The following is a 9,312-nucleotide window of genomic DNA, read 5'->3' on the forward strand; positions in this document are numbered from 1 at the left end:
ATATGCCTGCTGGACGATTCTGTAATTAGCAACTCCAAGGAACCCGTGTGGATTTCATTACTGGTTGACAGATGAGGAAACTGAACCATGCTTGGCCTAGACCATATCACATGGATTGAACTCAGATCTGATGACCTGGAGAGTGCATCAGTTCATCCCGATTCTGTTTGATTTATATATACATATATTCTGGCTATGCACAAAGTATGTGGGATCTTAGTTCTCTGACCAAGGATCAAACCCATGCCCCTTGCATTGGAAGCTTGGTGTCTTAGCCACTGGACCACCAGGGAAGTTCCCTGTTTGATTTTTAAATGTCTCAAGTGTTTACCCAGAGCACGTTTGCAAACACTATCTCATTTAATTTTTCCTGTTCAGTCCTTCCAACAAGAAACCTCAGAATCCAGAATCTCATCTCCACCATTTCCTTACCACCTGCAACCTTGGGCAAGTTACTTAACCTCTGAGCCTGTTTTCTTGCTTGTACAGTGAGGAGAATTGTACAAAATGGTCTCATTGTGTTCTTGTGAGCTGATCCACGAGGGATCCTTAGAACACAACCTATGTGGAATGAGTGTGTTAGGAAGAGTAGCTATTGGTCCTGTCACTATTCACTTGTTTATTTACTGCATGTCTTATCCTTATACTTTAATAATAATAAGACATGCTAGAATACCACTACAGTGCATATTATTGTAATAAATGGTGATATATATAATGTTATAAACAATAAACATACTATATATAAATTGATTGATAAAAAATATTTTTTCAGTGCCTACTGTGGGCCAGGCACTATTCATATCCTGCAAGGTTTGAGATCCACATCCCCATTTCATCGGTGAGGTAACTGAGGCTGAGAGAAGGAAATTCACTGAGGGAAAAAGAAGGACGGAGATACAACTTTCTGCATCAGTCCAGGAATCTGGACTGACAGAATGTCAGTTCCTGGAAGTATATTTTCTGGAAGAAACAGAATGTGCAAAGTCTTGGAGTCAAGGGGATCAGGTGCATGAGCTGAGCATAGATCAGTGTGGCTGGAAGGTGGGAGGGGAGCCTGGAGAGATGGGCAGGGGCTTGACCGCACACGACCTGGTGAAGATATCTCAGAGGCTCCTTGTCCCCAGGGGTCCAGAGAGCTCCCACGCCTGCGAACTTGATCATGTTTTGCTGCTGTCTCCCCAGCCAGTCCGGGAGCTGGCTGATTCTGGCTTGGCCCCCATGAGCCCCTTTGGCAATGGTGTCATCCGGACATGCTTCTCAGGGACCCCATTGCTGCCACGACTGTCACACTGCCTCAGGACCACTGCAGACATGGAGCCCAGGGCCTGTGTGCTGTTCAATATCGGGGCTGGAGGGAACTAACAGAGCCACGGCCTCGCCCCAGGCAGGTCAGGAGGCTGGGGATTGAGGGGGCCTGTCCCAGGAGAAAGAAAGTGCCACGTCTAGCTGGACCTTTCTTTAACTTGTTCAACAAGCATTTGTTAAGCACCTACTGTGTGCCAGACCTCCTACTGGGAATATAGCCATGGGCATGTAGGTGTTCACAGGGTGATGGTGGAGATAAACTCATACTAACTGGAGAGATCAGGGTGATAAGGGAGCCCAGAGGAGGCTTCCAACCCAGCACTGTGGAGGGAGGGGGAGGGGAATGGGACGAGGAAGGGCTGCTAGGAAGAAGCGGTATCTAAGCTTAGCCTAAAGGATGAAGAGAGGTCAGCCAGGAGGAAGGCAGGGAGTGGTGGTCTATTTGCTAAATCATATCCCACTCATGCAACCCCATGGACTGTACCCTGCCAGGCTCCTCTGTACATGGGATTTTCCAGGTAAAAATACTGGAGTGGGTTGCCATTTCCTACTTCAGGGGATCTTCCCAACCCAGGTATTAAACCCAGGTCTCCTTCATTGCAGGCAGATTCTTTACCAACTGAGCCAGAAGTGTGTGCCAATTAGAAGAAACAGAATGTCTGGAGTCTTGGACTCGAGAGGATCAGCTGCGTGAGTTGAACATAGACCAGTGTGGCTGGAAGATGGGAGGGGAGCCTGGAGAGGTGGGCAGGGGCTTGACCACCCAAGATCTCATGGGATATAAGGGGAGGCATGGGTGGGTTTTCAAGGGAGTGAGTTGATCAGATTGGCATTAAAAAAAAAATTCCCTGTGGCTATTGTAGGGAGCACTGTCAAGAGCAGAAGTGAAAACAACAGGAGTCCAATTAAGACACCTTGACAGTTCTAGGCAGTAGATAGTGGTGCCTGGGTCGGGGTGGGAGCCATTGGCTGGAGAGAAATAGGCAGATTCAGAAGTTATTTATAAAATAGACACACCAGGCTTTGGTGGGCACCAGCAGTGGGTAAGAGGAGGGGATCTGGTGTGGACAGCTCCTGGCCTTTGATCCTTCACATATGACATTCCTTTTCATCCTTGTAACAAAGCCAAGAGAAGGGAACACCATCATTATCCCCATTTTCTGGAACAGAAACAGGTTTGGGGAGGGAAAGCAAGAGTCAGCCAGTGGCAGAACCCACATCCCCCACCACTGGACCAAGCTGTCTCCACTATCAGCTTTGGAGGGCAGGGGACTGAGCCAGATGTAATGGACAGAGGGAGCAACTTGTTTGGCACCACCCAGCAAGACATGGCAGTATTGTAGCTGGAGCTCAGTCTGTCTGATTCCCTGGTACAAGCATTTTCCATTCTTTCCACTCAGGGACACAACTAGGGTAGAGGATAGACAGTCTTCATGGGAAATATCCTTGAGATGCCCTTGTGAGCTCTCTGAAAAGATCGGAGCTCTTCCTACCCCCAAATCTGTTGCACCAAATGGTCCCAGATACCTCCCTGCCTCGGCCCACACCCACCCTCTTACACCTGCTCTTGCCCCTGTCTACGTCTGCCAACCACGATAGAAAATATGCTCACCCTCCCTTTGCTACTTCCCAGAAAATTACCCCTGAGATTAGAATGCCTGGTGAGCAGGGCCTTGAGTTTCTAGAACTAGGGAAGGGAGGGGCAGGTCTGAGATTTGAGAGCAGGAATTGTGGCTGTAAGGAGGGGCCCAGGGCGTCACGGGGCAAATGAGATCCTGCCGTTTCCGCTGAGGGTCTGGGCGTCAGTGTGGTTATAAAAGAGTGCCCCTCTCTACCCACCCCAACCAGAGGCAGCTTCTTGTGTGCACACCCCAGGCTTTGGAGCACCCTTCCATAGCCCTTCCCCATTTCTCTTTACTTCTCTGATTCCTGCCCAGCATGTATGGGGCTTTTAAGATCCCAAAGAGACCCGATCTGGGGCTGAACTGCTAAGCCTACCTTCCTCAGCAGAGAGACCGCCATCTGTGCCTACCTCTGAAGACTAGAGCCCTTAATTCTGCTTCCAGACACCTCTTTGCTACAGTCACAGGGGAAGGCTGAAGACTCACTACTGCTTTGGGCATTTCCTGGGCCATCGATGCTCTGGTCTGGAGGTCTTCTTGAACCCCTGTCTGTCTTCCTGCCCTGCCTTCAGAACCGACAGGTCGCGGACAGCTCCTCTCTGTCTCTGCCTCTCCTGAATCTACTACACTTTCAGCGTCAGGAGTAGGGTCAGTGCTTTGGTGCTGGGAGTTTCCAGAGACCCTGTTTCCTTCCTCTCTGTTTGGCAGAAAACGGGAGGACAATTTCTGTCTTCACCCCAAGTCCATGTCTTGAACCTATTTCGTTCACCTCTAGAGGGGACAGCAGACCATCCTTGGCGCAGGGGTCCTCCTTTCCCCAACCCCACCCTCAAGTTCTTTTTGCCCTGCTATCTATCCTTCAGCACCACCTCAGTGAGGACAGCTCCTCGGGATCAACCCCACCTTGAGCCCCTGTTGCTACCTTTTCCTGCCTCAGCACCTTCAGCGCGGACAGCTCCTCGCTGTCGTCTCCACTCCCGGCTCTGGCCGGGACTTCGGCTCGGACGCTCTTCCCTCCCGGGGACGGCTCTCGTGCCCTGCTCTCCGCTTGCTCCCCAGTTCTGGCGCATGGAGACCCCGAAGGTCCAAGAAGGGCTAGAGGCATCCCGCGAGCTGAATTCCGCTCGCAGCCGCCAAGGCGTAGCCAGGGCCCCGAAGCACCTGTGGCGGCAGCCCCGGCGCCCCATCCGCATCCAGCAGCGCTTCCACTCAGACCCGGACAAGTCTGTGGGCCTCAGGGAGCGGGACTTGAGCCTGCGGCCGGCTCTCGAGAAGTCGCGGCGCTCCTGGCCCACCTCCTTCCACAGGCGGTAGGTGGGCGGGGGCAGGGCGGCGCGCAGGGCCTGGCGGGAGTAGGGGAGGGTCTTTTCTTTTCCAGGGGCGGGGGTCTCTGCCTTGTGGCTGCGGCCGGCGCTTTAGAGGAAAAGGCTGTCTTACGCGGGGGTGGAGCTGGGGGGGCGGTGGTGTCATGATTGCTTATGGTGTGTGTGACACCGAGAGGCTGCATCCGAGTGTGTGTGGGTCTGAGCAGTTACGACTCAGTGTGTGCTCCGCTGGCTGGGTCTCTGTGCGTGATGGGATGTGTTCGGGTGTGTGTATATCAGTTATGTATGCGCTTGTATACCGGTTATGTGCCTGCTTGAGTGTTTCCCCTTGTGGTGCCCGTGTGTGTTTGTGGCTGGGTGTGTCCTCGCTGTGATCCAGTTGGGTGTCCAAGGGTCCTCCAGATCCTGGATTGTACTCGGGTGTTTGTGGGGTTTGTGGTCACAGAAACCATTTGAGGGGAGCTTGGGCTAGATATACTAGAGGGCCAGGCTCAGCTGTCTGCTGTGCTGGGGGGAGGAGCCTCCTCTGCTGCATATCCTGCCACACACACACACACACACACACACACACACACACACGTCCCCTGCCATCGGAGGGAAGCCTCTTGGGGAGCCTGAGCACAGGATGTTTCTTCCAATGTGAGAATGAGGTGGAGAAGAGGGGAGTAGAGGTGTGCAGGGGGCTGCTCCTGATTCATATAACTTGAGAGAGGGGGGCAGAATAAGACAAAGACAGAAGAGAAACACAGAGAAACAGGGGCCTTGGAGGGGCCAGAGAGGTCTCAGCAGCACCAAGGAGCAGGGTCCTCCTTGGATGGGTGTGTGTGTGTGTGTGTGTGTGTGAGTGTGTGCTCACTCCTGTCAGACTCTGCAACCCCCTGGACTACATGTAGCCACCAGGCTCCTCTGTCCATGGGATTTCACAGGCAAGAATACGGGAGCGAGTTGCCATTTCCTCCTCCAGCGGATCTTCCCCACCCAGGGATTGAACCTGCGTCTCCTGTATCTCATACACTGGCAGGCTGATTCTTTCCCACTGTGCCACTTGGGAAGCCCTTGGATGGGAGAGGGAGCTAAATCAGGCCAGACCTAGAGTTCTGGGTTTGAGGCCAGGCTAGGTGACCGTGAATGAGTAATTTTCTTCTCCAGCATGCGTGTTTAGTCATTCAGTCATATCTGATTCTTTGTGTCCCTGTGGACTGTAGCCTGCCAGGCTCCTCTGTCCATGGAATTTTTCAGGCAAGAATACTGGAATGGGTTACCATTTCCTTCTCCAGGGGATCTTCCCAAACCAGTGATCAAACCCATGTCTCCTGTCTCCTGCATTGCAGGCGGGTTCCTTACCTGCTGAGCTACTGGGGAAGCGTATCCTCTCTGGACTTTTCTCCTATTAATACTCTGGTTCATGGACCTCCCAGGGCTACTGATTTCTTGGTCAACAAGCCTGGCCTAACACACCAGGCTGGCTCTCCAGCAGCCTTGATTGGTGTTTGGGGCAGCGGGGCCCCACGACCCATAGCGTTGGCACTTCCCCAGGTGGCCCAGCAGGCTCCTTGCCCCCCCCCCAACCCTCAGTTCCCCTCCCCACCCTCCCAGTGACTCATGATTTTCCATCTTCCAGAAAGAACAAATGGAAACTAGGTTTGGGCCCATTTCGGGGGAGAACCACGTGGCCCTGGAAGGCAGGAGTGGTGGGTTGTGTTCCTGTGAGTGTGCGTGTGTGTCCTGCCTATATGTGCACATATGGTGGGAGAGGCTCTGCCCTCAGGGAAGCTAGGTTCAAGGCCCATATTCTGTGCACTTCCAAGCAAGTGGTGGTGCTTCCCTGAGTTTCAGTATCATCAGTGAAACGCAAACACAAAAACTCACAGGTTTTGAATTTTGTCAAGAACATTCTGTGCCAGAGCATAGGCCTCAGGGTGGCTTGCCTCCCCACCACCCCAGGTGGATCACAGAAGTCTGGGAGGGTCTGAGTATCTTGTTCAGCAAACATTTATTTAGCAGCTATTGTGTGCCACACCCGGGACTGCGGCCCAGCCCAAGGGCAAGCAGGAGCTCATAGGCTAATTGTAGAGACAGACATACCAGCTGGAGACCATACAGAGTGATCTATATTGTGAAGGAATGAGATCAGGGTGCTGTAGGGCCCAGAGGAGGGTTCTGACCCAGCAGCTGGGGCCAGGAGGTGAGGAAGGACCACTTGGAAGAAGTGACCTCTAAGCTTAGCCTGAAGGATAAAGTGAAATCCGCTGAGGAGTGTAGAGAAGGGTATGCCAAGGAGAAGGAATAGAAAGTGCAAAGCCTCAGACTCAAGAAGATCAGATGTGTGAGGAGCTGAACACAGACCAATGTGGCTGGAGGGCAGGAGGGGAGGTTCTCTAATAATTTCTCAAGCATTTACTGAGTACCTACTCAGTGCTGGCCGCGGAGGTCACAATTGGGAACAAGGCAGACCTGGTCCTTCCCTCAAGGGCATGGTGGGTGAAAGTGAAAGTCACTCAATCGTGTCTGACTCTTTGTGACCCCATGGACTGTGGCCCGCCAGGCTCCTCTGTCCATGGGATTCTCTAGGCAAGAATACTGGAGTGGGTAGCCGTTCCCTTCCCCAGGGGATCTTCCCAACCCAGGGATTGAACCCAGATCTCCTGCATTGCAGGCAGATTCTTTACTGTCTGAACCACCAGGGAAGCCCAAGAAAACTGGAGTGGGTAGCCTATCCCTTCTCAGGGGATCTTCCCGACCCAGGGATTGAACCAGGGTCTTCTGCATTGCAGGTGGATTCTTTACCAGCTGAGCGACCTGGGAAGCTTTGGTAGGTGAGGCAGACACAGATCAAATAATCAGGACATTACATAGGAAATTGTACCGATAAGAGGGTGCTCTGAGGATATTCACTTATTTAGCTGGTCAGGGAGGGCTTCCTGCAGAGGGCACTGCTTCAACTGTGACCTAAAAACCAAAAAAGTCAGCAGGGGAGGAGGCTTCCGGCGAGCGCATGGGATAGGAATGAGCCTGGATGCTTCCCAAAAAACAGCAAGGAGTGGGAGATGATGAGCCTGGAGCAGAGTGAGCCAAGAGGAGGAGGCTGGGGAAACAGGCAGGGGTTAGGCTACACAAGGCCTCCAGGGAGGTGCCGATTCAGAAGTGAGGACAATGGGGAGCCACGAGAGGATCTGGAGCAGAGGAGAGTGAGATCTTACCCTTGTGAGCTCCTGCACGTGGGACTCAGCCTCCACTCTCCTCTCTCTCTAGACTCTTCAGGGAGACTTGGGCAAGTCATCTCTCCTCTCCAGATCCAGGTGTATTTGTTCAGAAAACAGGGTAACAGCATCCACCTCCTGTCTCACTAGGGCCACCTAGCGGCAGAGGAGATAAGTGCTTGCCCAAGGAAGAAAGAAAGAAAGTTAAGTCACTCAGTCCTATCCGACTCTTTGTGACCCCATGGACTGTAGCCCACCAGGCTCCTCTGTCCATGGGATTCTCCAGGCAAGAATACTGGAGTGGGTTGCCACTTCCTTCTTCAGGGGATCTTCCCTACCCAGGGATCAAACCCAGGTCTCCTGCATTGCAGGCAGGCGCTTTAACCTCTGAGCCACCAGGGAAGCCCCTGCCCAGGGAAGAGGCTCACTCAAATAGGGGAAATGGAGACATTGATGTGTTAAGGGCGCTAGAGACTGATGGTCACCTCTCCAGGTCACATAGCATGCAGAGACAAAGTTAGGGTCAGCCAAAGTCATGTCAGCACCTCCTTTGGCCTCTGCCCTCCTGGGCGAAGCTTGGAGTCTCCCAAGGTCAGGCAGGCCAGGCTTTGAATGCCGAGTCTTGGCTTTGCAGCTATTTCTTCATCCAAAAAGCAATTGATAACCGTAAAGGCATTACTGTTAAAACTGGTCATAAAAAAAAAAAACAACTGGTCATAAAATATTTAAAGTTGAATCTATTAATGAAACATTAACATTAAAATTATCGATAAAGCATTAATGTCAGAGTAGCATCTGGGACTGGAGAAGGTGATGGCACCCCACTCCAGTACTCTTGCCTGGAAAATCCCATGGACCGAGGATCCTGGTGGGCTACAGTCCATGGGGTTGCGAAGAGCCGGACACAACTGAGCGACTTCACTTTCACTTTTCACTTTCATGCATTGGAGAAGGAAATGGCAACCCACTCCAGTGTTCTTGCCTGGAGAATCCCAGGGTCGGGGGAGCCTGACGGGCTGCTGTCTATGCGGTCGCACAGAGTCAGACACGACTGAAGCGACTTAGCAGCAGCAGCAGGATCTGGGACTACACAGGCAATGGAGCTCAGTTCAGTTCAGTTGCTCAGTCCAACTCTTTGCGACCCCATGGACTTGCAGCACGTGAGGGTTCCCTGTCCATCACCAACTCCTGGAGCTTACTCAAACTCAGGGGATGGAGCTAGTTAAGCATTAAGTTGGGAGAGGCTGGGGAGCCTGCCAACCCAGCCTTGAGTGACTTCAGGCAATGAGCACCCTTCTCCGTGCCTCAATTTCCCCATCCACAAAATGAGAATACTAGTCCCCACTGTATAGAGCTGCTCTGAAAAGCAAATGACTTTTACATGTACAGCCCTTGGCTCGGCGCCAGAAGAGCAAGAAATGCTCAGTTTGTACCCGTGTGTTTAGTCTTAACCTTCTATTTTGTGTCTGTGAACTCAGGAAAGGGACTGATCTCCCTCTGCCTCGGTGTCTCCTCGGGGCCGCAAGAGCATCCTGAGCCCCTCCCACAGGGCTGGGGGTGGTGTCAAGCCTCCTTGGCCCCAACCCCAGTCTCTCCACTAGACTGAGCCCGGCGGCCTTTATCCCCTGGGGACCAGCTATAATTAGGTCCAGTCACAGCAGCTACAGATGGTATTTTTGTCTTGGGGACAGAGAGTCTGATTCCCACCAGGTGTCCGGTTGCAGGGCCCTGGGGACAGAAGGGGGTTCCTAGCCAGACCCTTGAGACTCTTCTCCTGGGCCCCAGCATGACTCCTCTGTGAGCCTCCAGTTTCTCATCTCAACAGGGACCATAGTATGATTGAGATGTCAGGGGAGG

This window comes from Budorcas taxicolor, chromosome 7 (genome assembly GCF_023091745.1).
Source record: "Budorcas taxicolor isolate Tak-1 chromosome 7, Takin1.1, whole genome shotgun sequence".
Taxonomy (NCBI): domain Eukaryota; kingdom Metazoa; phylum Chordata; class Mammalia; order Artiodactyla; family Bovidae; genus Budorcas; species Budorcas taxicolor.